The 24,920-nt window shown below is 46.4% G+C and overlaps 1 long non-coding RNA gene across 2 annotated transcripts in view; it reads right to left on the minus strand.

Moving 5' to 3' along the window:
* Nucleotides 1-1,184: 1,184 nt before the first annotated feature.
* The window catches only part of LOC133513551 (uncharacterized), a 58,448-nt gene continuing 34,712 nt past the window's right edge, over nt 1,185-24,920 (minus strand). For both annotated transcript variants that reach the window (XR_009798514.1, XR_009798515.1), the window contains 3 exons: nt 3,259-3,408; nt 2,986-3,146; nt 1,185-2,165 (listed from right to left, as the gene is read on the minus strand). This is a non-coding gene — a long non-coding RNA (uncharacterized LOC133513551). The remainder of the gene's footprint in view (nt 2,166-2,985; nt 3,147-3,258; nt 3,409-24,920) is intronic.

Consider the following 24,920-nt stretch of genomic DNA (forward strand, 5'->3'; position numbering starts at 1 on the left):
GGTGGGTACTCTGAGCTACTGTTCGGTACACGGGCAAAAAACAAAACCGTCAGGACCCGTACCCCCTTCCGAAGAGAGTGGGAGGTGCCCCTCTCATGTGCCAAGGTGAACCCCAATGTACAGGCACCTAGCTAAGGCGCAATAAGTAACCCCACACTTGCTCAGTGCCTCTCACCGGGGGCAACTCAAGAATGGAGAGGGACCAACCCCTCCCAGGAAGACTGATAACAGAGACCAAAACCAGTGCCTAGACGAGCCCAAATATGTCTAGTCGGAACCTCTCGACCTCACCCCACAAGCTCAGGTTCTTTTCCTGCCAGAGCGGTGACGTTCTGGAGCCTGAGAACCATCTTAGGTATGGATAAGACCGGTAAATTCTTTGCCTTCGGCCACAACCACCCAACTCACAGTGTACATGACCCCTACCGGATACGGTGAACCTATGGAAAGGGGGACTCACATTCCTTCTTTGGGGTTCAGTCTCCTTCTGGTTGGTTCTGTTTTGGTTCATTTGTAGAAATGACCCCAAAAACAAACGTAATTGCCAACCTGCTTAGATCTGGAGACAGCAGTCTTTCACGCCACAGTCTCCACTTTGATCCAGAGTCTTATTTTCTCGGTACCCTCGACCTACTTTTGGATAAATTGTAGAAGAAAAAAAACTTTCACTGTTTTCATTACTATCAACAAATCTTCAACTGCGGCAACTATTCGGGGGCGTCCGAGGCGTGAAGAAAATCCAGACTGATTATCTGGGAAATGTGGAACAATCAGGTAAAATGTTGAAAGATTTTTCTCAACGGCAAACGTGATCTATGTGTGTGTGTTAAAGCAACCTTGTCCGAGCCCTTTGGTGTTGGTCATGACTCATTTACTCCCGAATCCTTCACCTTTCACCCCTCCTTTGCTACATTCTCCATGATGTAATGTGTGTTTTTCACCACCACCCGATCCGAAAGACCCCCACCCGACACCCCCTACCTAGGTGGGGAGGTAATGGATGAAACCGCCCCCATCTGGTCCCTCCATCCCGGCAGCCCGTGGCCGCGCTCGGCCAAACGTCTCCGCCTTCCTGCCCCCCTCCCCCCCGTTCCTGGATGTCTGGTCCCCAGGTGCCAGCCGCTTGCTGGTCCCGTTTCCCCCCCCCTCCAGGGTGAGCAGACCCATTGTCATGCGATGTCTGATATACACCGGAGCCCCCGGTCTGCCTAAGTCCTGAATGGTAATGCGCCCATCCTTCTGCGAGGTCCTATTTTAATTACAATGTGGGACGCTTAAATAATGGACACTATTGTCTTATACGAGAGTTTTGCATTGCGGTTCTTCTTCTTTTTTAACAGTTATGTAAATGAGAAATACTCTCTAAAGTGACACTTTCATACCATTGACACACTAAAATGAGCGTTTACACTTTACGACGCTTGGTTAGAGGGGGGCGGCACGGTGGAGCAGCGGGTAAACCGTTGGCCTCGCAGTTCATTAATTGGTGCAGCTGTTTGTTTCGATGTGCCCTGCGATTGGCTGGCGACCAGTTCAGGGTGTAACGCCGCCTCCTGCCCGTTGACAGCTGGGATAGGCTCCGGCACTCCCCGCAACCCTCGTGAGGATAAGCGGCAAAGAAAACAGATTGATGGATGGATGTAGCATTGGGAGCCATACAGTATTTAGCGATTTCCATTATGACGGGTTCGAAGGGTGACATCGGAGTCTTATGGACTCGGTCCACACCACCAGTGTTTAGATATGAGTCACATGACTTGGACTGGAGTCGGACTCGAGTCATGAATTTGATGACTTTTGACCATACCAGACAATATGTGAAAAGCCTTCGAACAGGGTGGCACGGTGGGTCTGCTGGAAAGCGTTGGCGTCGCAGTTCTGAGGACCCGGGTTCGATCCCGGCCCCGCCTGTGTGGAGTTTGCACGTTCTCCCCCGTGCCTGCGTCGGTTTTCCCCGGGCAATCCGGTTTCCTCCCACATCCTAAAAACATGCAACATTAATTGGACGCTCTAAATTGCCCAAGGGTGTGATTGTGAGTGCGGCTGTTTGTCTCAATGTGCCCTCCGATTGGGTGGAAACCAGTTCAGGGTGTAACCCCGCCTCCTGCCCGTTGACAGCTGCGATAGAGCTTCGGCACTCCAGTGACTCTTGTGAGGATAAGCACCTAAGAAAATGGATGGATGGATGGATGGATGGATGGATAGTTTTGTGCACCTTAATAAAATCATGACAATGCGCCTGAAACTTTGTCGTAATCTGCTAATTTTCTTTTATTTCTGAACAAAAAAACAGTAACATAAAACATTTTAGTACTTCAAAATCTGAAATCTGATTGAAAGTGGTTTGTAATCAGAATTTAAAAAAATGGGGGGTGGGGAAGGGGGGGTAATATAAACAGGCTTTCACTCCTGATCCGTCCAAAAAAAAAGTGAGAGCAAACTCCCTGCTGTCTGCACTGCTTTTCGTTTACTTGAGCATGTTCGTCCATCACGCCCCCCCCCTCCCCCGGCACCCCCCTCCCCCCACCCAAACACACAAACACGCAGGGACACACACACAGCCAAAGAAGAGAGAGGCAGCGTGAACGAGTGGAAAAGACACCTCATTAATCTAGGTGGCACTTAGCACCCCGTGGCTGTCTTCTTTAGTGCCTTGTTTACTTTTTTTTTGGGGGGGGGGGGGTGAAAGTGAGTGGCGCTCATTAAAAGGCACAATGCGGTGAGTTAATATTTACTAAAAGCTTTGGATGGAATTGCTCAACGCGCTTGTAGAGCTCCGGGCTCGATATATATATATATATATTTTTTTACCTTGTATACATACAATCAAGCAAAACTATTTGTTAAGTGCTTTTTAGACAAAAAAAAGAATGTGATTCAAAGCACTCCACAAGATTTAAGAACGGACTAATAATAATAAATCATCCCAGCCATCAATTGTTTATAAGACACACATATAGAGGTTACAAATAATACCAAAATGACCTTATAATCAGAGGCTGAGTACAGAACATCCAAGTGAGGAACCGTCAGCACCGGGAGTGGACCGGAGGCCGCGGGACCCCGACCGCCATGATGGGGACCCTCATGAATGAGGCGGGATTACGACTGCAGACCCCCACAGCTACCAGTACAGAGGGCTCCCTCTGAGGAAACGGTCAAATATCATTGAAACATATTAATCAAAGCTAACAATGTACAGACTAATATGACAAAAACATGAATAACAGAGCTAACTGATGATGTTGCGGTACACACGCCTGCCTGCCTTTGGTGCGGACAGCGTGGGATCGATTCCCGTTCAGTGATGGTGTCGACATCTGCTCTCCGACTGACTGGCGACCAGTTCGGGTGTCGTCTGCCTTTCGCCGGAATCTACCTTGGATATGCTCCAGCTTACCTGCAACCCTTATGAGGATAAGGAGCTTAGATCATGACATGTCATGAATAACAGACTTAAAAATATAATATAAAAGCATACATTAAATTAAAGTCAGTTTTATACAGACACACCCGCATATATATATATATATATACTATTTTTACAACATTTTATTCTCATTTATGATGGCTAAAATGCTACCTTTAAACTGCGTATGTTGGTAGTGAGTGATATGATTCCGTTAAAAATATGAGACAAAGTCAGCCTTTGCTAAATAGTTAGCATTCACAATTAGAGTTAGCATGCTAGTGATTACCATCCAACATCTACCGCTTTTCCGGGTCATGTCGCAAGGGAATTAGCTTCAGCAGGGATACGCAGACTTCCCTTTCCCCAGCCACTTCTTCCAGTACTTCCGAAGGGATCCCGAGGGGTTCCCAAGCTAGTCGAGAGACATAGTCTCTCCAGGGTGTCCTGGGTTCTCCTCGGGGGTCTCTTTCTGGTGGGACATACCCGGAACACCTCACCGGGGATGCGTCCGGGAGGGATCTGAATCAGATGCCCCAGCCACTTACTCTGGCTCCTCTCAATGCGGAGGAGCAGCGGCTCGACACTGAGCCCCTCCCGGACGACCGAGCTTCTCACCCTATCTCTAAGTGAGACCCCCGACACCCTGCGGAGGAAAGTGATTACCATTTTAGGTCAAGTTCAAATGTTATATGTACATTACTTATGTAATAGTGTCTTAAAAAATCAGTTACAGATGCTTCGGTCCTCTAGTTTTGGCAAAGTTTATCTGAGGCCCAACACCTCGTCCGTCTCCATTAAATGTCGGTGTGAAACATTGGTTCTGGCGCCGGGAAAAAAACATGGTTCCAGGCGAAATTTCTTTTTTTGGGGAGGTCATATGATAGGGCGAGAGAGATTTTTTTCTTTTTTTACTGTAGCGTATGTATGCAATCATCAAAGACAGCCTTTTACCCTTGGGTCCTCTACGAAGAGACCTACATGTGTTCTCGCCCATCTCGGATGATGTTTCACACTCTCGGTCTTGACTTATCTGAGCAAGGTTCCCCGGGAATACAGACACAGCGTTGGAATGTTTGTACAGAATAGCCCAGAGGGCAACGGGTTGACCCGCACAGATGGGTACGCTCCAGACTAGAGGCGGGGGGGGCCCTGACGCATGGCTGAGGCCCACATGTTCTGCCGTATTCCAAAATACAGTATACATCATATGTAACTCCATGTGTGTACAAGAATCCCTGGAAAAAAAATGTAATTAGCATAGATTCATACACACACGGTCACGGTGTAAGATGTGGCGAAGACAGCCAAGAGTGTGAACGTCTTCATTTCTTTGATCTTGTCCTTTTCCCCCGTCTTTCATTTTATTGGAAACCACGGAGATGGCACTGCAAATCCCTGTCAACATCCATCTAATGGACGTCAGATGTCAGTGTTAAAAAAAAGGGGGGGGGGGACAAAGGCGAATGCAGGAATTTACGCTGTAATTATTAACAGCGGTTAGCTTCTGTGTACGCTTGCTGTCTTTTCATACATGATTTGTATACGTACTGTATTTTTCCTAATCGTACCATAACCACTAATCCTAATCACTTACCGCAATCCCCCAAATTTACCAAACTACTAACCCTAACCTTAATCCAAAACTAACTCTATCTCCCTAACCACAATGTCTCATTTTGGTGGGAAAATATGAGCGGTTGTCTGGTTTACCGGCAAAAATCTGACACGGATGAAGAGTTGAGCAGAGTGAAGAGGAATGAAGATTAGCCGAAATAAAACAGAATATATGTGCACGAATGTGAGGGGCAGAGGAGGAAGAGTGAAGATCGAGGGAGAAGAGATAGCGAGGGTGGGTGACTTCAAATACTTGGGGTCAGCAATCCAGAGCGATGGTGAGCATGGTAAGGAAGTGAAGAAACGGGTCCAAGCGGGTTGGAACAGCTGGCGGAAGGTGTCTGGTGTTCTACGTGACAGAAGAATCTCTGCTAGGATGAAGGGCAAAGTTTATAAAACAGTGGTGAGGCAAGCCATGATTTACAGATTAGAGACGGGACAACAGGAAGCAGAACTGGAGGGAGCAGAAATGAAGATGTTGAGGTTCTCGCAGGTTGGATAGGATTAGAAATGAGCTCATTAGAGGGACAGCAGAAGATGGATGTTTTGGAGACAAGGTTCGAGAATTAGACTTAGATGGTTTGGACATGTTCAGAGGCGAGAGCGTATACTCATATTGGTAGAAGGGTGCTGAGGATGGAGCTGCCGGGCAAAAGAGCGAGAGGAAGACCAAAGAAAAGGTTGATGGATGTTGCGAGGGAGGACATGAGAACAGTTGGCGTCAGAGAGGAAAATGCAGGAGATCGGCTTAGCTGGAAAAAGCTGACACGCTGTGGAGACCCCTAACAGGACAAGCCGAGAAGAAGAAGAATGTGAGGGGTGGAGGAGGAAGTGTGAAACTCTGGGGAGAAGAGATAGCGAGGGTGGATGAATTCAAATACTTAGGGTCAACAATCCAGAGCAATGGTTAGTGTAAAGAAGTGAAGAAACATGTCCAAGCGGCGTGGAACAGTTGGCGGAAGGTGTCTGGTGTTCTATGTGACAGAAGAGTCTCCGCTAGGATGCAGGGCAAAGTTTATAAAACAGTGGTGAGGCCGGCCATAATGTACGGATTAGAGACGGTGGCTCTAGAAACAAGGTTAGAGAGAACAGACTTCGATGGCTTGGACATGTTCAGAGGCAAGAGACTGAGTATATTCGTGGAAGGGTGCTGAGGATGGCGCTGCCGGGCAAAAGAGCGTAAGGAAGACGCTGTGCCGACCCCTAACGGGACAAGCCGAAAGTAAAAAAAAGAAGAAGATGACGAAGAGTTGAGAAGGATGACGATATTTCAGCCACCAAGAGTCCTAGGGTTCTGTGGGACAGGGTCAGAGGAGCTCATTATATCGCTGTCCACGCCAGGCCCCTAAATCCTTCCAACCCCCAGTGACCGTTGTGTTTGTTTCGAGCGCCGGAGCCTTCTTAAGCTACATTTGGCCTAATGAGCCCATTATCTGCCAATGATCCACAAAGGCGCTTGGCCTCTCTTGTTCTCACCCCCTCCCCCCCGCTTCCCTCTTCATCTCGACTTGACTTCACCTCCACTTTCCCTCTCTCCCTTTATTTTCTATCTTGCCGATATCCTCCCATTTCCTCCGCCTGCCTACATGTGCGTTTTATGCCGACGTTGGGAACTACTCGGGTCTGCTTTTTACGGCCCAACACCTGCGCGAGTTGTTGCCGCTCTCCATCATCACACGACACGACGCCTTAACGGTCTTCGGGGGATGACCGGGGGAGATTTGTGAAGCCACCTTCGGAAGCGCCAACAAGATGTAACGTGGGAATGGAAATGTGTTCTGGCTGGGTTCGGCGGAGTCCCCCCGTGTGATTTACCATCCGGGCTTGTGTGTTCTGTTACAGGTGGGGGAGCTAAACATCTTGTCCAGAAAATTTTGTCAGAACTACAGAGTGTACTGTTCCCCCCACCTCCCCCCCCACCCGCATCTGTGTGTATGTGTGTGTGGGTCCATAAATTAATATTATGTCTGTGTGTGAATGGATGGGGATAGATGACAAGGTGATGGAGTTCTATAGAATTCCTGTCAAAATTGCAGACTACAGAGATGGCTTTTCTGTTATCTGCAATTTTAGGGAAAAAATTGACAAGAGTAAGGTCTGCTTTTCATGTAATGTGTTTATTCACACACACACACACACACACACACAAACACACACACACACACACACACACACACACACACACACACACAACGTAAACAAGTCCCTATCCCCAATCCTAACCACTAACACGATCACAATCATAATCCCTAACCCCAACCTGACTATAGAATAGAATTCAACCTACGTGATCAAATCATATCACTGGCCAGAAGTGCCGGTCAAACAAAGCATTGCTAAATGGTTGGAGATGACACGAAAATATGTCTTATAGCACGACGCCCAGAGTCTTGTCTGATACCGTCAGACATTTATAAGGTGAAAATAAACAAAAGTACATGGAAAAATTAGAGAACCCATATTTAATACAGAAGTTGATGTTTTCGCCGATAAGAAATTGAACTGTTAATCCGTTTCTGCTTGTCTTGGACAACTGCATACACAGATGGATCCGTTGTGTAAGTCGTCGTGATTTACACGGAAAAGTTTGAAAGCGTATAAAAGTCTGTACGCATACAAATACTTTGTTTCATTCATTAACTATGATTGAAAACAAGACGACGGGATGACGGCTCGTGAACGCGGAAGCGTGTTCGGCAACACGTTAACCTTTGCCGGAATCCATCTTTTCAGCTAGTATTCAATATAAATAGCAATATTTAAATAAATGACCCCTGGTTTACCACAAACTGGCGTTCATCAACTGATTGAAAAAATTTACTGAAAAAAAAAAGAGGAGCGATTAGTCTCCACCGAACGTACACGGAAGCGATTGAGGCCACACATAACCTCCACAAACCTCTGCGACAGACTCATATATTCTGAAATGAGCCAATTTGGCATTATAAATACTTCTTGGTAATTTGAGATTGAGAAGAAGAATTCCTACCTGAAATGAAGCGATCGCAACACAGGCGTGTGTGGATTTCGGTTGGACACCGTCCATCACGTTGAATTGCCGAAATCCATCGATATTTTCTGGTCTTTTCAGCTGGTATTCCACAGAATGATCTCTTTGAATATCTGCCTCATCTTTTGTGACAACCAACAGAACAACAAGTCTCGGGTATTGCGAATATTCTGCTCTGGTTCAATGCCCGTCTCAATGTCAGACCAGCAATATGGCGCAGTGAAAATGGCGACGTCACGGGCACGAGCTCTTTACCACTATCCCTAAAACCCCAATACTCAGTAACTACTGACCCAAAAACTTACCATCACCAGTCACCCTAACCCTAAACCCCCAATAACCACATTTTTACCTCGTCATCTTGTTTTTGTTGTTGCTGATACTCATACATAATTCATCATACATTTTTCCTTCAAGCGTGAACGGGACATACCGATCTGAACTGGACTTGTTGAACCAAACTGGCTTTCACTCGTTGTCAATTTGTTTCCGCAGTTTTGAGGTAAAACCATGTGCAGGGGAGTCAGCATGTTTGCTATGTTTGTTGATTTTTTTGTTATGCCTCCATTTTGGGGTATTTTGTCGCTACAGGGACGATTGCTTCTATTTTTTCGAGGGGGGGGGGGTATCATTTCCTTCTAAATGATCGTGAGTGCACATTGTTTCGATCTGCTCCAGGAATCCAGCATGAGGAAAAAAAAGAAAATCACCCGAGTGGATCAGAAGGTTTCTCATGCTGCTTTTCTAATGCCATCCATTTGTTGCCTGCTCACTTCACTCCAGCTTTAGCCGCATGCTAAATTCCTGCACATGGGTCCCCCCCTCCCCTTTTTTCCTTTTGTATTTTTTTTTTTTTTTTTGCGTGCACATTTTTGGCTTCCTGCTAGCCCCTCGCTATCTACCGCGCGCCAGATTGCGCGGTCGCTTCGGCTATGTTCCCCGTCTGAAAATAGACGATTAGAGTCATCGCGGAAGACAAATGCAACTTTTCTGGATGCTCTAAATTTGTTTAGGCACGTTTAATAGTGTCAATTATTGAGAGGCCAGACGCAGGACTCGGCCTTTTCTGTAGTCTTAATAACATTGGCTGCAATGAGAAGCAGATGCTGACCTGCTTGGTCCCTTTGAAAAAAAAAAAGACATTTGAGTAGCTCTGCTTTTAATTTACGAGCCCCCACCGCCCCTCCCCATCCTTCACATCTGGAATTCTTTATAATTAAAACATAAAGCCCGACGTTGTACTTCCACCTGTCAAACGCTGAGAGGATGAACATAGTAATGGGCTGGAGGGACTGCTTTTTTGGCAAGGGCCAATAATGGGGGCGCAAAGAGGGAATGTTTTTCTTTGTGGCACCGTAGCGGTCCGGGATCGACGTCACGCCGGGGATGTATAAAGTCGGAGAATGAAATCCTAAATAAGTCATTGTAGCGATTACATTAAGAGGCAAACAAATGATTGCCGATTCCAAACCGACTTCCAGATGAATAGATTTTCTCTTCGCGTTTATGTGACTTAACTAATGGAAGGAGAGAAACGACCTGGAGGTGGTCGATGACAAACATCATTACCACCTCGTAATGGGGTTCGCGCTACGGATCAGGGGGACACGCTTGATTGTGTGCAGGCAGTCAATTTTGTTGGGTCTGTGTAGAAGAGGCAAGAGAAAGATCCAGAGGGTTCCTGTTTTTGTGGTTCTAAATCTAAGATTTTCTGTCCATTTTTAAAAACCACATCTGGACTCAGCTTGATGAATGACTCACATTTCAACAACTGTATCTATAGGCTAGTTTCAGGCAGACCTGAAAGTCCTGGTCCTGAAAGTGCGTTCTTTAAATTGTGTTTTGGCCGGTTCGTGAGCGGAGCGCGCCAAGGACGAGATGCTGTCCAGTCTCTTCAAAGCGCGGGCGTGACATCAGCCCAGAAGTAAAAAAAAAAACAAAAAAAAAACAAAAAACGAGCGGCTACTCTCAGGGGTGTGATTGAAAGGGTGAGAAGTTAATTTGGCAGCTTTTCCTCCTCGCTTTGCTAATGTTTCCTCTCAGGGCTAAACACCCCCTCCTCAAACCCCCACCGGTTTGGGCCGCCGCACCATCGGAAAGTTATAACGAGCCACCTCCACCCGCTGCCCACTCCCAACTATTGCCTCCATCCAGATACACCCTACCCGCTAAGGCTCGCTTCATCAAAACGTCCACTCCGAGGCACCCATCACCCCCCCACCCCCCACCCCTTACATCCTTGTGAAAATCCACCCTCCGTCGCCGCATTGCACGCTGACCCGAGACGAAACCTTTTCTCCCCAGGAAACATCCTGCTCCGAAACACTTCGGCTCAAGTGTGTTTTCTCCGGGGACCCGGGCGGGAGAGGGAGGGGGGGGGTGTCCGAGGTGATGGCGGCGCAGTACTTGAGCTAAATGGACACCATGTTGGTGTATCTTCACGGCCTGTCAATCAGGAGCCCGCTGATGTGTACGGGGTCTCTGCTACGGCTCAGCGGAGGATGAAGGGTCAAGAGGGGGAGGCGGCGGTGGCGGGTAATGGGGCCGGGGGCATGTGTTGTGTGTTACGCAGTTGGGGGGGGGGGCACATGGTGTCCTTGTTCTCTTCACTCAGCACATGAAGGATGACTGGAGAGTTTGATGGTGTGTGGGGAGCGCTGCCGGTTGCAGCAGCAGATTAAGGGGGCAGGAGGGCCGTTGAAAACGCATCTAAAAGCCGACGTTTGATAGACTTTTCCGCGAGAGACGCTGGGTGACCTCGGCACAAATCTTACATCCCATAATTTCCCTACGGGGATAATTACGTAGTTTTCGGAACGTGGATCTGAATAATCCCATCTCAGCGTTTTAACGCACAGGCAGGAGTCCATTTACGACTCTGTTTGACTTTGACGGCGTTTACGGCGAGACCGTTTACCCCTCCTCGCATGTACAATATTTCAAGTTTAAAATCTTGGTCAGGGAAGGTTAACAACAATCCTTAATGTGGATATACTTTTTCTTGTCGTCGCAATTTCACAAGGGAACATCCGAAGTACACACTGAGGGTAGTACGACCTGCACTCAATGCACTCAGTCTTTATACCCTTCCCCATCTGACCTTGTAGCCTAGGTCCTCACAGGCCAAGCCACTGGCGCACTGTATATTTTTTACTGCGATACGTGCCCGGTGGGAAATTCTCGAAAATGGCAGACTGAGGGATTGCGTAGCAGTTTTGGGTGTGGTTTTTCACTACAAGGGTAGTTTGGACAGCCTAGCTGCAGGAGGTAGTCCCATTTTTTGTGGTCAATCCTTAGACACTGTATTAAGGAGAGGATTACCGCGGCCATGTATTGTGAGATTTTGGGGAACATTGAAGATGGGTCGTGCCTGGGTCTTTCAACATGACAATGACCCGAAGCACACAGCCAGGAAAACCAAGGAGTGGTATGCTCCGTAAGAAGCATATCAAGGTTCTGGCGTGGCCTAGCCAATCTCCAGACCTAAACCCAATAGAAAATCTTTGGAGGGAGCTGAAACTCTGTGTTTCTCAGCGACAGCCCAGAAACGTGTCTGATCTAGAGAAGATCTGTGTGGAGGAGTGGGCCAAAATCCCTCCTGCGGTGTGTGCAAACCCGGTGAACGACTACAGGAAACGTTCGACCTCTGTAATTGCAAACAAAGGCGACTGTACCAAATCTTAACATTGATTTTCGCAGGTGTTCAAATACTTATTTGCAGCTGTATCGCACAAATAAATCATTAAAAAAAATCATACATTGTGATTTCTGGATCTTTCTTTTCAGATTATCTCTCTCACAGTGGACATGCGCCTACGATGAAAATTTCAAACCCCTCTATGATTTCTTAGTGGGAGAACTTGCAATATAGCAGGGTGTTGAAATACTTATTTTCTTCACTGTACTATTTTAACTGGTCAATCAACCCACAAGGCCCACATATAAAAATAAACAACCACTCCGACACCAGTGGCACCTTTATTCTCTCTCAACCAATCAAGAGGGTGCAGTGTGTCAAATTTCTTGTTTGTCTATAGGTGTCCTGGGACTGGTTGGCGACCATCCAAGGTGTACCCTGTGCCTCGGATAGGCTCCAGCTCACCTGAGACCCGAATGACTCTGAACCAAACCCTAGCACTTGGCGCCCAGATGTTCGATGTTAATGTTAAACAGACCTACGAATGACTGACCGGAACCGAACGCCGCCTTTAACACAACCTGCAACACCTTGCGTCTGGTTTTCGAAGTAAGTAATGCGGCGTGCATTACTTCAGCGCGCCTAACTGGCAGGTGGACATATGCCACACCAACATGAACTGGGGCACCCCTCGAGAATGAGGCAATATAAGTATCTCAAACAATTTTAAAGCACTTAAGAGCATTTACTCGGACGTGGAAAATGACTTAAACGGTCTCTGCAGTCAACAGTTGAGCACCAGCGGCGGGTCCCTCCGGTACTGAGCTCGTCATAGTGGGTGGGGTGGTACCGTTGGGTTTTGGGTATGAGTGACATCACCTAGCGAGCTGGAGCTTATTTTCCCACAGCGGACTAACCAAACAGGTTTTGGGCCGAGGCCAGCACCTTACACATAAGACGAATGACGTCAAGACCTACCTATGGTCTCCGCTTTAACACCGTACAAAACATGATCTCACATGCACAGACCCACTCGCACATGCTCACGAGGACACATCTCATACACTTGCGGTGGCCCCCGTGCCCGTTGCGTGCCTCCCTATTTTTCTAAGTGACATTCCCAGACAATGTCTTCGGACCATGATGTCATCCGATGTGACACGCTAGCCGACTCTGTCGTTATCTCCGTCTGATGCTGAGGCTAACACATGAGGCGTGGTACTGCAGCTGACAAAGCGAACACATTTCCAACCCCTAAAAAGCTGATTCCTGTTTCTGCATTGCAACGAACGCCTGTTTATTGCAGAAGATACGATACGGTCCTGACACACCCAGAATAGGTGAGAATGCGCACTGTAGAGACCACAGATATTTTCTATAAATAGTTTCACCTTTCCCACATGCTTTAAACAGGTTCAAACTCATGTGACGCGCTGTATGCTTGGTTACGTTCCTCCATAGTTATTGTCAGCGCCGATTCCTCTGATTCATCCTCATCTAATGAAGAAATAGAAGTATCGGTTGACCGGGAAGACGGAGGAATACGTCCTTACAGATTTGAACCTGTGGCTGTAAATAATATTGAATATTCGGATGGTTCTTCGGACAGGAACAACGCAGAGTTTGACGAGCGAGCTCCGCCGACGAAGCTCGGCTAACGGCCTACCCGTCCGCCGAAGCTCGGCTAACGGCCTCTGCCGAAGCCGAAGCTTGGCTAACGGCCTCTGCTGCCGCTGAATTTTGGATGTTCCCGGTCACTGACATTTTCGGAGTCAGATGAACGGATCTGACGTGTCATGTGCATGGTTACAATCCTACACTGTTAGTGTCAGCGCTGATTCCTCGGATTTATCCTCATCTGATGAAGAAATAGAAGTATCGGTTGATCGGGAAGACGGAGGAATACTTACATAGAGATTTGAACCTGCGGCTGTAAATAACGTTGAATATTCGGATGGCTCTTCGGATGGGAATGAGGCAGAGTCTGACGAGTGAGCTACGCCGACAAAACTCGCCTAACGGCCTCCCCGGCCGCTGAAGCTTGCCTAACGGCCTGCGCCTCCGCCGAAGCTCGGGTAACGGCCTCTGCTGCCACTGAAGCTCGACTCGTAGCCCAGTGCCGGAGCTCGTTCGTCAGACTCCGCGTCATTCCCATCCGAAGAACCATCCGCGACTGCCAGCGGCCTTCGTTCACTCACTTATGTCCTGCACGTACGCCTCCAAGTAGTCAGACTCCGCATCATTCCCGTCCAAAGAACCATCCAAAAATTCAACATTATTTAGAGCCACAGGTTCAGATCTGTATGGACGTATTCCTCCGTCTTCCCGATCAACCGATACTTCAATTTCTTCATCAGATGAGGACAAATCCGAGAAATCGGCGCTGATGATAACTGTAGGAACGTAACCAAACACATGACACGTCACATCTGCTCATTTGACTCCCAAAATATCAGCGACCGGGAACATTCAAAATTGCCGATATAAACTTTAAATGATATCTGGTGAAAATCTTTATCTTAAAGTTACAGTACCAGTGACGTGACCCATCCGATACATTATTTTCAATGAGTGGAGTTCCCCTTTAAACTTATTGAAATACACCTATGAAACACAAACATTAAAACACACAGAAAAAAAATTACATCCATATTAATGTATAGAAAATAGAGTATACAGTATAATGTAATTTATGTGTCCATGCATTCACGTTTAAAAGCATGTGTTGGCGGTATTTGTATTTGTGTCGTCTGTGCATGAGTTGTGGTCTCATTTGGTATTTGTCTGGGTAGCTGTTGGTCCCAATTAATAAAATAATATTCAAAATAGCAGAGCACAGCAAAATATCAGTTGGTGAGATGCCGTGTTGCCGTCTTAAACCCTTTGCTGGGTTCTGCATGAAAGCCACAGTGCAGGGCCCGGTGGTCAATCTGCGTGAAACGGGCTTCGCCGACAGCGCGTTGACGCAGCTAGCGCCGCACGCGGCTAACACAGCACAGAGACAGGCCGGCTCAGCCGGTGACAGTGTGCAGCCGCTCCCCTGCTCATTTATCTGCCATGGCGGGAGGACAGAATGCAATTTCCTGCGGTGAGTGTGTGAGGGAGTAGGGAGGGGAGAGGGGGGGGGGGATGCGTGGAGGTTTCAAGGGGGCTGGTGGGGGGTGCAAAAAGAACTTCAAAGAAAGCTATCAGGAACTTGAGTAGTGCCAGCGCTACGTGCCAACCCGCAGCCGCTCGTTCGCCCTGCGGTGCGCCCAGATGTGACACGCGGTGCTCGTGTGAGCGTGTGTGCGCGCGGCCGGATAAAAATATCTCGTCCATTTAGAGGAGCAAACACCTCAAGCTCACTCGCGGCGGCCATTAGCGCGCTTGCGGCATGAGCGGGAGGTCACAGTTTATCAGCGCCGCCACCCTAACCTCCAATAGCCGCCTCCCCCCCACCCACTCACACACACCCCACCCGATAGTTTGCCTGAGAGGTTCTAGCTCGGCTAAATATAAGAATGGTGTGACGCGGTGGCGCCTTGAAATACGGATGACTTGACTCGTGAGTATTTGGAGATACTTTTTTTTCTGCTCTGGACTCGAGGTACGAGTGCTGTATGGTGCCCGTGAACAGCTCTTCAAAAAAGGGGCTCCAAGCTGCTTTTTCTACTCCCATCAGAAGATTACTGTCAAACTAAACATCAAACATAAAAAGAATGACACTTGTGAGTCTTCTAAACAACAACATAGTTTTAAATTTCCTTCCATTACATTAATGCGAGCCCTAAATATGGCTACGTTACGCCAGTGTAACACCTTTAAGCCAGGGGTGTCAAACTCATTTTTGTCGCGGGCCACATTGTGCTTTGCGATTTCCCTCAAAGGGCCGTTATGGCTGTCAAACGATAAAAATCTTTCACCTCCTCATCATATATACGCATGAAATTTATGAACTACTTTTTCCAACTATTTTTGTTTGGTAACACAAAAAATTATTGTAATATCTCAACGTTATCATTTATAATAGGACAATTTGAAATCCTGGTACAGATATGGACAAAAAAAAATCATGGAAATTGGTACACGTAATTTGCCTCCACGGGCCACATGAAATCATCCCGTGGGCCGGATCTGGCCCCCGGGCCCTGAGTTTGACACCCGTGCTTTAAGCAATAGATTGAGCATAAATGTTGCAGCAAATCATGTCGCCAGACCAGATAACAGTCCTCACAGTCGTACGTTCGTTGGCTCCGGTAAGGACTACGATTAGTGCTGTACTGATAATCTCGAGAGGAGTTGTGATTTCTCAATGAATAGTTTTTCAGATCTGTTTTTACTATACTGACCCAAGGAAAAAGCTAATTCCTTACGATGATTTCCCCCTGATTTACATTGCACCTGCACACATTCAGAATTATTATTATGCGTACATGTACTTTTTACATGAAAGATGAATATTTAGGCGGTGGAGCAGCTGGTAAAGCATTGGCCTCTCAGTACTGAGGTCCCGGGTTCAATCCCGGAACCGCCTGGGTGGAGTTTCCATGTTCGCCCTGTGCCTCCGTGGGTTTCCTGCGGGCACTCTGGTTTCCTCCCGCATCCCAAAAACATGTAACATTAATTGGACACTCTAAATTGCCCCTAGGTGTGATTCTGGGTGTGACTGTTTGTCGCAATGTGCCCTGCGATTGGCTGGCGGCCAGTTCAGAGTGTACCCCGCCTCCTGTCCGTATAGGCTCCAGCACTCCCCGCGACCCACGTGAGGATAAGCGGCAAACAAAATGGATGGATGGATTATTTATTCAATCGAAAAATATTTTTAAAAGTACATGTAAATATTCAAATGAATGTATTTTAATTTGCAAACTCGTCTAATTGGTACCATGTTTTTTTTTTTAAATTGAAATACACTTCAAAATTTTAAAAATTAAAAATATAGCTTTTGTATCTCTGATGAACTCTTTTCAGGGTTTGTTGACACAAATAGTAGGGGAGGAAAGAATGCATTATTTAATGTTTTTCATTTTGAAAACAGAGAGGACCTTCTGAAGATAACTATAATGCTATATATTATTTACACATGTATTCATATACTCTTCAGCTCTTACACTAGATGGTGCAGGTGTACCTAATTTTGTGACCATCGTCACCATATTTTTTTTATTTCCTCGCGGAGCCTCCGCGTGTTCTGTTGTGTTTTTGTCGTTGCCATGGCTGTAGAGAATAGATATTTCTCGTACGGCAACGAGGGCAGCTGGTTAAACAAGCGCAACTAAATAAACGGGCCGACCTCAGCGCGCGTTTGCGTCGTGACCGCCGCGACCGGGGCCTCCGCACGCAAACTCGACATTCCCCCGACGCAGCTGCGCCGACCAGAAAAGAACCCGGACGGAACCTGCTTCTGCTGCGGCGTGTCCCGTTTTTTTACTTTTTGACTTTATGATCTCACGGGGGCGACTTATTAAGAGTTTCGGGATTTACGGCGGGTCGTCGAGCTGCGCCCACGCGCGACGGTGAGAGCTCAAATTACTTGGAATGTAGCGGCGACCATCCCTTGTTCGCATTTGGTACCGGTCGGAATAAATTAAAGAATTTCGAGTCGGTCTTTCAAGGACACCTAAAAAAAAACGTCAAGTGATTCTGGACCAAAATGGTAGACTTCCTTTTTTTTTCAAACGTGGGTTCCTGAAACATTTTTGTGGGTCTGCTAATGATAGATATGATTACCAAATTTGGGGTTACTTTCGGCTTGTCCCGTTTGGGGTCACCAATGCGGATGAACGCTCATTTGTTTGAAACAGTTTTGATGCCGGATGCCCTTCCTGACCGAACCCTGCTCGAGGACTGGAGGCCCCAGTGAGATACAAACTCACGACCCAAACCAATGCTGGAACCGCTGAGCTATGATTACCAAATTTTGGCTATCTTAGGTAAATAGGGAGGGGATGAATTTCCAAAATCTGGAGGAGTAGTCCGTTTCTGCAGGACCCTTGGAAATGGCCAAAATGACCATAAAATGCCTGATTAAAACGCAAAAAACATGCTTCCTGTGTCTTATCTGCCATGGGTTCTTGAGAATTTTTTCGTGGTTCTATTTATGATTACCAAATATCATGCTGCTAAATGGAGCTATCTTTTTCTTCTTCTTTACTTTCGGCTTGTCCCGTTAGGGGTCTCCACATTGTGTCATCTTGTTCCAGCTAAGCGTCTTCCTCTCTAACACCCACAGTCTTCATGTCCTCCCTCACAATATCCATCAACCTTTTCTTTGGTCTTCCTCTCCCTCTTTTCCCTGGCAACGCCATCCTTAGCACCCTTCTACCAATATATTCAACTCTCTCACCTCTGGACATGTCCAAACCATCGAAGTCTGCTCTCTCCAACCTTGTCTCCAAAACATCCAACTTTGGCTGTCCCTCTAATGAGCTCATTTCTAATCCTATCCAACCTGCTCACTCCCAGCGAGAACCTCAACATCGTCATTTCTGGTTCCTCCAGTTCTGCTTCCCGTTGTCTCTTCAGTGTCCACCGTTTTTAATCTGTACATCATGGCCGACCTCACCACTGTTTTATCAACTTTTCAAAACCTAGCGTAGACTCTTCTGTCACATAGAACACCAGACACCTTCCGCCAACTGTTCCACCCCGGTTGGACCCCTTTCTTCACTTCGTTTACCACACTCTCCATTGCTCCGGATTGTTGACCCTAAATATTTGAAGTCACCCACCCTCGCCATTTCTTCTCCCCGGAGCTTCACTCTTCCTCCTCCTCCGCCCCTATCATTCACGCACATATATTCTGTTTTTACTTCGGCTAATCTTCATTCCTCTTCTTTCCTTTAAATGGAGCTATCTACAGGGTCTGAATTTCCAACAAAATCCTTGGCCCTCTATTGAAACAATTTTCAATGGTCACAGCCCTTTACCACACACTGAACACAATACATAACAAAAACTAACATTTCTTACAATTTGGAACCATCTGTCTAGATATACCTGCATGGTTAGGACAAATTCATCTCTTAAGAAGTCCTAGAAACTGCCGAAAAGACCCTCAAATAGCCGCTTCGAAGTAAAATGTCGGACTTTTAAGGCAGGCCGACCTGAGATTTTAACAGACATTTCAACAAACTTTTGTGTCGCTAAGTGAAAGAGGCTTCAGGAGCCAAATTTTCCCCCCAAAACCCCAAACTTCCTCTGGGAAAGTTTTTCGATCTTATACCCACATACGATGTTGAAAATTAAAGGTCTTCGCAGTGTAGTAGTACCATGATTCGGATACGAGACCGAAGAACTTTGTCTTTCACTACTAGCTCTTAGAGGTACAGTTAACCTGCTTGCTTTGAAAGGTGCTAGAGGGGTCAGACACCAGGGGTGGGATATCTTATCACAGCCATCCCAAAATGCCTTGTCGGCAGCCATTCATTGTGCCCCCCACCCTTACAATGACTGATAACAGCAGACCACAGCAGGGGTCCTGTTCCCCCCCCCCCCCCCCCCCCCCAGCCGTCTATCACTCTTGCCGCACTGTCGTCTCCCTCTAAACTCCGTTCCGGGCTGATTTTATTGGCGAGGAAAGAGAAAACAGAAAGCCTCAGTGTGGGAAGCTACTTGTTATCCGAGAGTCTTGGGAATCGACGGCTCGGCAAAGGCTTCACTCAGCGCTCTAATAAAAGCGGGACGATTTGGTGGCATTCACCCCCACCCCCCACCCGTCCTCCGTTCCCTTTCCGCAGCACCGGTACGGCAGGTACTCCCTCATCCGCACCTGACCCCCCTGCCGCCAGAATGGCTTTTTTGTTCGGAAACAAAAAATGCTATCGACGTGCGTCCCCATCCGTCCATTTTCTATCGCTCATCAGGGTTGCGGGCGAGCTGGAACCAATTCAGGTTGACTTTGGGTCACGGGCGTGCTACGTCTTGGACTGGTCTCCAGGTAATTCCAAGACACACACACAGCGAGTAGTACTTGGAGTTATGAGATTAATACCTTTTGTGCCTAAGATCATAACTCAATGTACTCAAATAACAAATAAATCTTTCCTAGAGAAATGAATTGAAATTCCATCCATCTGCCCAAAAATATTGTTTTAATGACAGTTTCCCATCCAAGTACGAACCAGGTCCAAACCCGGTTAGCTTCCGCGTTCTCGGGGTAGCATGGCCGTAAACTGTAAAACGTCTGTGTATTGTATAAAAACACAATAAAAGAGAATGTAAAGAGTTTTACAAAGAGTAATCCGTGTACATTTTCTCAATGTACACGTTAGCAAAATCTCAAAACTTGAAAAACCTGTTAGAGTGATCATAAGTGAAGGTGCCACTATACAGCTAAGGAACAACAATTGGCAATATACAATGTTCAGTTAACCTAACACGTATATTATGTTTTCATGGAGCATGATAGGAAGTACCAGGAGTACTTAGCAAGCTAGTCAAGCTATACCCGTGAACAACAACCGACTCCGAACAAAATAACCAGTAGAAAACTGATAGGTCACACTTGGTTCAACCAGTGACTCTCCCAAGCTTGACCTTGAAACTGCATCAAGTCCTCCAAAGAGTGACAAACCTGACTGACTTTTCTGTTTAGGGCATACCACTGACCTTAAGTCAATTGGGATGGTCGCTCCTACCCAAACGTAAAGGAGAGGTTTACAGAAAACAGGCACATCCCTGGGTGCCTGCAAAAGGGAAATTGGTGGTCCTTTGACAAGGTCCCGCATACCACCCAAAATCCTCTTTATTCAGCGACTCATTACAGCTCAGAGTTTCTACTTCCCAGAACTCAACAATGGCAGAGAGCTCCGCTAAGTTCACTTTTGTCCGCCACATAGCTGAGGTTTAGCGTCCTCCAGCTAAGCGACTCCTTACCGAGCTAGGGGCTACGAAGGCCGATGTAGACTCGGCCGCCGGGCAACCGCGGGGACACCAGAGTGCTCGGCTACCTTTGCGGCGTATACCATGAACAGACGGACCCCCGACCCGTCCACTTTCACCTGCGGTGACGTCCCAAGTGGAGGGGGCTCGGGGGCGGGATGTTCCGAAAGGGGCACAAGGGTGGCTTGTCTGTCGTTCGATATCCCAGCGGGCTTTGGCGGCCTCCGGAGAGAGGTTAAATGAAGCCAGGGGCTGTCTGGCTGACAAAGGCCGCAGGTCAGCACATGGGCCTTTGATGAGTTCCTGGCCTCTCCAGACCGCAGAAGCACACCTTTTTGTTTCACCTTGCTCCCCCTCTCCCAAGGGCTCGCTGCCCACCCACCCCGGCCCCCCCTCTTTCCTCTCAATCTGCCTCCGACAATGGAGTCACTTACAAAGCTCCGAGCGCTCATATGGCTCGCCAGTCAAACCAGACGGGAGAGGTTTCAAAGGCACGGCGGCGGAGGTTCGGGTCCCTGGCGAGGAGATGGATACCGCGCGCGGGCACCGAACCCCCCCCCCCCCCCATCCCCTCCGCCATCTGCGCCCAGAGGCATCCGACAAAGACCCGGTGGGAAACAGGGTTGATGTCTCCTTTCCCGGCATGGAACTTTTTACTTCTCAAAACTGAATAATTATGTCAGGGATATACAAAAGGGGGAATGTTCGCAGCGGCCCCCAAAAAACTTTAAACCGTGTACATCGGGTACTCATTTTACACAGTAGTCTACTAATATATGGAAAATGCAGTAGTAAAGTCACAAATCCATCCTCATTAGGGTCACAGGATTATTTTATTATTCATTATTACTGTTCTCTCAATACTCGTATGTCAGGACCCCTGTAAACCGACTGTATTTCTGTAATATTTCAACTTATTTTTTTGTAGTTGTGAGATGTCCTGAACATGTTCAATCTGGTAACATTTCTACTTTATTTGGACAATATTACATTCAATTTATTTATTTTTTTAGCATTTTTTTCACAATTTTTTAATTGTATTTTTTTGTTATTTATTTATTTATTATTTTTTTTACTTTTATATTTTTTTCCGTCTTTGTAAACTGTATTCTCAGAATATTTGTACTTTATTAAGAAAAATATATTATGTGTATTATATATATTCCTGCAGATGCAAGACTTTGTCTGTGTAAAAAAAATATATTTATACTTGTAACATTTTTGAGTAATAGGTAATATTTTGATGTTTATTCCCAATGTTGACAAATGACAAACCGTAATTTTGTAATTTTTCCATTGTAATATTTCACTTCATTTGTGATATTGTAAGATTTGCAGAACAACAAATTTTGGAAAATTTCAACATTATTTTCATAAAAGTACAACTTTATTCTCATAGCACTAACACAATAATTTTATCCTTGCAACATTCCAATTTAATCGCTTTAAGATTATTTCTGTTTATTCTTAGTGTCAACACTTGATCTCTGGAAAACGCTGTCATAACGCTTTGACATTTTTCTTGCAACATTCATCGTAAACTGGCTACAATTTATTTTGTAAAATTTCAAATCTATTATAATAGTTTCAAGCACAGGTGTCAAACTCAAGGCCCGGGGGCCAGATCCGGCCTGCTATGTGATTTTATGTTGGCCCGCAGAGGCAAATCATGTGTAACAACTTCCAGGATTTTTGCTAAAATCTGCACCAAAATTTCCTATTGTCATATCCCAAATGATAATCTTGAAATATTACAATTTTTGTTACCAACCATCAACAATAGTTGAAAAAAAACCCTTTTTTTGATTTATGATTCCAAAACTACTGAATCAATTCCACGTTAAAATATGATTAGGTGGTCAGAGATTTTTATGATTTCATAACGGCCTTCTGAGGGAAACCATAACTACAATGCGCCCCGCTACAAAAACGAGTTTGACACCCCTGGTGTGAATCGAGAACTTTATTGTCGCAATGTTTCGACAATTCGACAAATAAGGTTCTACGCTGTCAGAGCGTTTTGGGGGAGTAAAGATCCGGTACGACACATCTTTAGTATTCGGAAACGTTGTTTAATTTGTGTGTCTTGGTCCCGCCGTAGAGCCACAGGGGCAGGAATGCAAAGGCTGCGCTGGGGGGGTCGAGGGGGGGCCCTCCGCGGTGCTAATGGATTAACGGGCCGGCCTGGCATGCTAATGAAGATTGTCGGTGATGTAATGAGCGTCTAATTAGGTCACCTCTAAGCTTGAGCCTCTTGTAATGAACGAGGGGAGGGAGGAGAAGAAAGAGGAGAGGAAGAAGAAGAAGAAGAAGAGGAAAGGGGGGGGGGGCGCGGGGGCCGGTGATAGCGGCCTGACCTGCAGGTGTGAACCGGCCCGGGCTGTAAACACGGGTGGACATTCCTGCCATTCCCGACACAGCATCCCCTCCCTCTACCCCCCACCCCACACTTCCTCCTTCTCCTCCTCCTCCCCCTTCCTTCTCACCTTCTTCTTGCCAGGAACTGGTCTTTCCAAGGTGCTGGATGCGTGCTCGGAAACAATGGACCTTTCTCACGTGGGTCGGGTGGTAACGGTTATGATCGCGGCACTAGTAAAGCCGTTCAAACTCCAAAGTTGTTCCACCGAGGAAACGTGATCGCGAAAACAGGCTAACTAGCTCAATCATGATTTTAGACCTTCTTCTCTTCTTCTTTAGCTTGAAAGTGTGATGTTTCAGACAAAAAGAAGATATTTTATGTGGGAGAAATTGTTTGGAAGGGAGCGAGAACGAGCAGTAATTTATGATACATTTCAACTGGTTAGTTGAAAAAGACATGGCGGAATCTCAGACATACTCAACTGATCGGTCTCGTGTGGTTCCCACTTCGCGAAAGTCGAGATATTAAGTGGTCTTGAATACGGGACTCTTGAAAATCTTTGGTGGCTTTATCTGATTTTACTGTAGTGGTCTACGCTAAGTCTGCTTTTAATGAGCAGTCTTTCAAAGAACCTCAGTCTTTGTCTTTACTTGGACTAAAGTTCTCCAAGTCTTGCGATCCACACCCCAAAGTCTCAATCTGTTCTAAAGTTATTGACATCTTGGTTTTGAATCAGTATGAAGTCCTGAAACTCTTTGTCATGACCTGTCTTGATCTTGTTTTTGGTCTTGATTTTGTTCTACGTCAGCTTACGGCCACGCTACCCTGAAAACGCCCAATCTCGTCAGAACTCGGAAGCAAAGCGTGTTTGGCCTTGGTTTGGATGGGAGAACGCTTGGGAATACCAGGTGCTGTAAGCTTCTCTCCCCGGCTAAAAAGCAGAGGGGTTGCGTCTGGAAGGGCATCTGCCGTAAAACTGCGCCAAACAAATATACGTTCATCTGAGATGACACGCTGTGGTGACCCTTAACGGGACAAGCCGAAAGGAAGATTTTGTTCTACGTCAAAGTCTTGGGATAACTCAAACTCTAGGTCTTGACTTGATCTTCACGCCTCCAAATCTTGGTCTTTGTTAATTTAGTTCAACTTTTCAAAGTACTGGTCTCAACCTCAAATAGACCACACATACGAAGATTATAAACAAATAAAAACAAACATAAATAAATCTGGCGTTCAATTGTATTGTGAGTAGTGTCCTCAAAGAACACCACGCACATAAGAATTCTGGATCACCACTCGACAACGAATGAGTCCTCTGAGGTAGAAATCTCGCGTGACCACATCCGAGCTGACAAAAACCCAATACAAAGTCTTCTGGGTATGCACCTGTGCAACCTGTTTTTGATCCTGTAATCAGGACAAATCCACTCAGAAATAAGACCGAAGGACATTTTTAGAGGACTATTTTATAAAATAATCTGGCGTGTGACATCCTTGGACCGCAAGAGTCTTTATGTGCGTACCAGGACTTAGGTGCTTAAGGTTTTGGTCTTGACTTGGTTTCAATTCCATAAAGTCTTGGTTCTGACTTGGTATTAACATCTCAAAGTCTTGGTCTTGATTGCGTCTCTACACAACTAAATATCGGTCTTGATACGGTTTTAACTCATCAGTTATGGCTTTGATTTGATTTCAACTTGGTCTCAACACCTCCAAGTGTTCGACTTGTTCTCAACTCCTCAAAGTCCTGATCTTGACATGGTCTCAAGCGGTCAGACATGACGGGGTCCTAAATCCTTAAAGTCTTTGCCTCAACTTGGCATAGACTTTACATTTTGAGCTTGTTTTGGTCTTAATAACTCAAAATCATGAGTTCATTGTCAAACTCCTGGAAGTTTACTTTTTCCAGGCCATGCCTCGGTCCTTGGGGTGCCTTTGTCATGACCTCCAAGGGCAGGGAGGCGCTGAGACAGGAACTTCAAGGAAGTAGGAAGTAAGTAGATCTCTTTATCAGTCTTCACTT

Source organism: Syngnathoides biaculeatus, chromosome 15, assembly GCF_019802595.1.
Source record: "Syngnathoides biaculeatus isolate LvHL_M chromosome 15, ASM1980259v1, whole genome shotgun sequence".
Classification (NCBI taxonomy): Eukaryota; Metazoa; Chordata; class Actinopteri; order Syngnathiformes; family Syngnathidae; genus Syngnathoides; species Syngnathoides biaculeatus.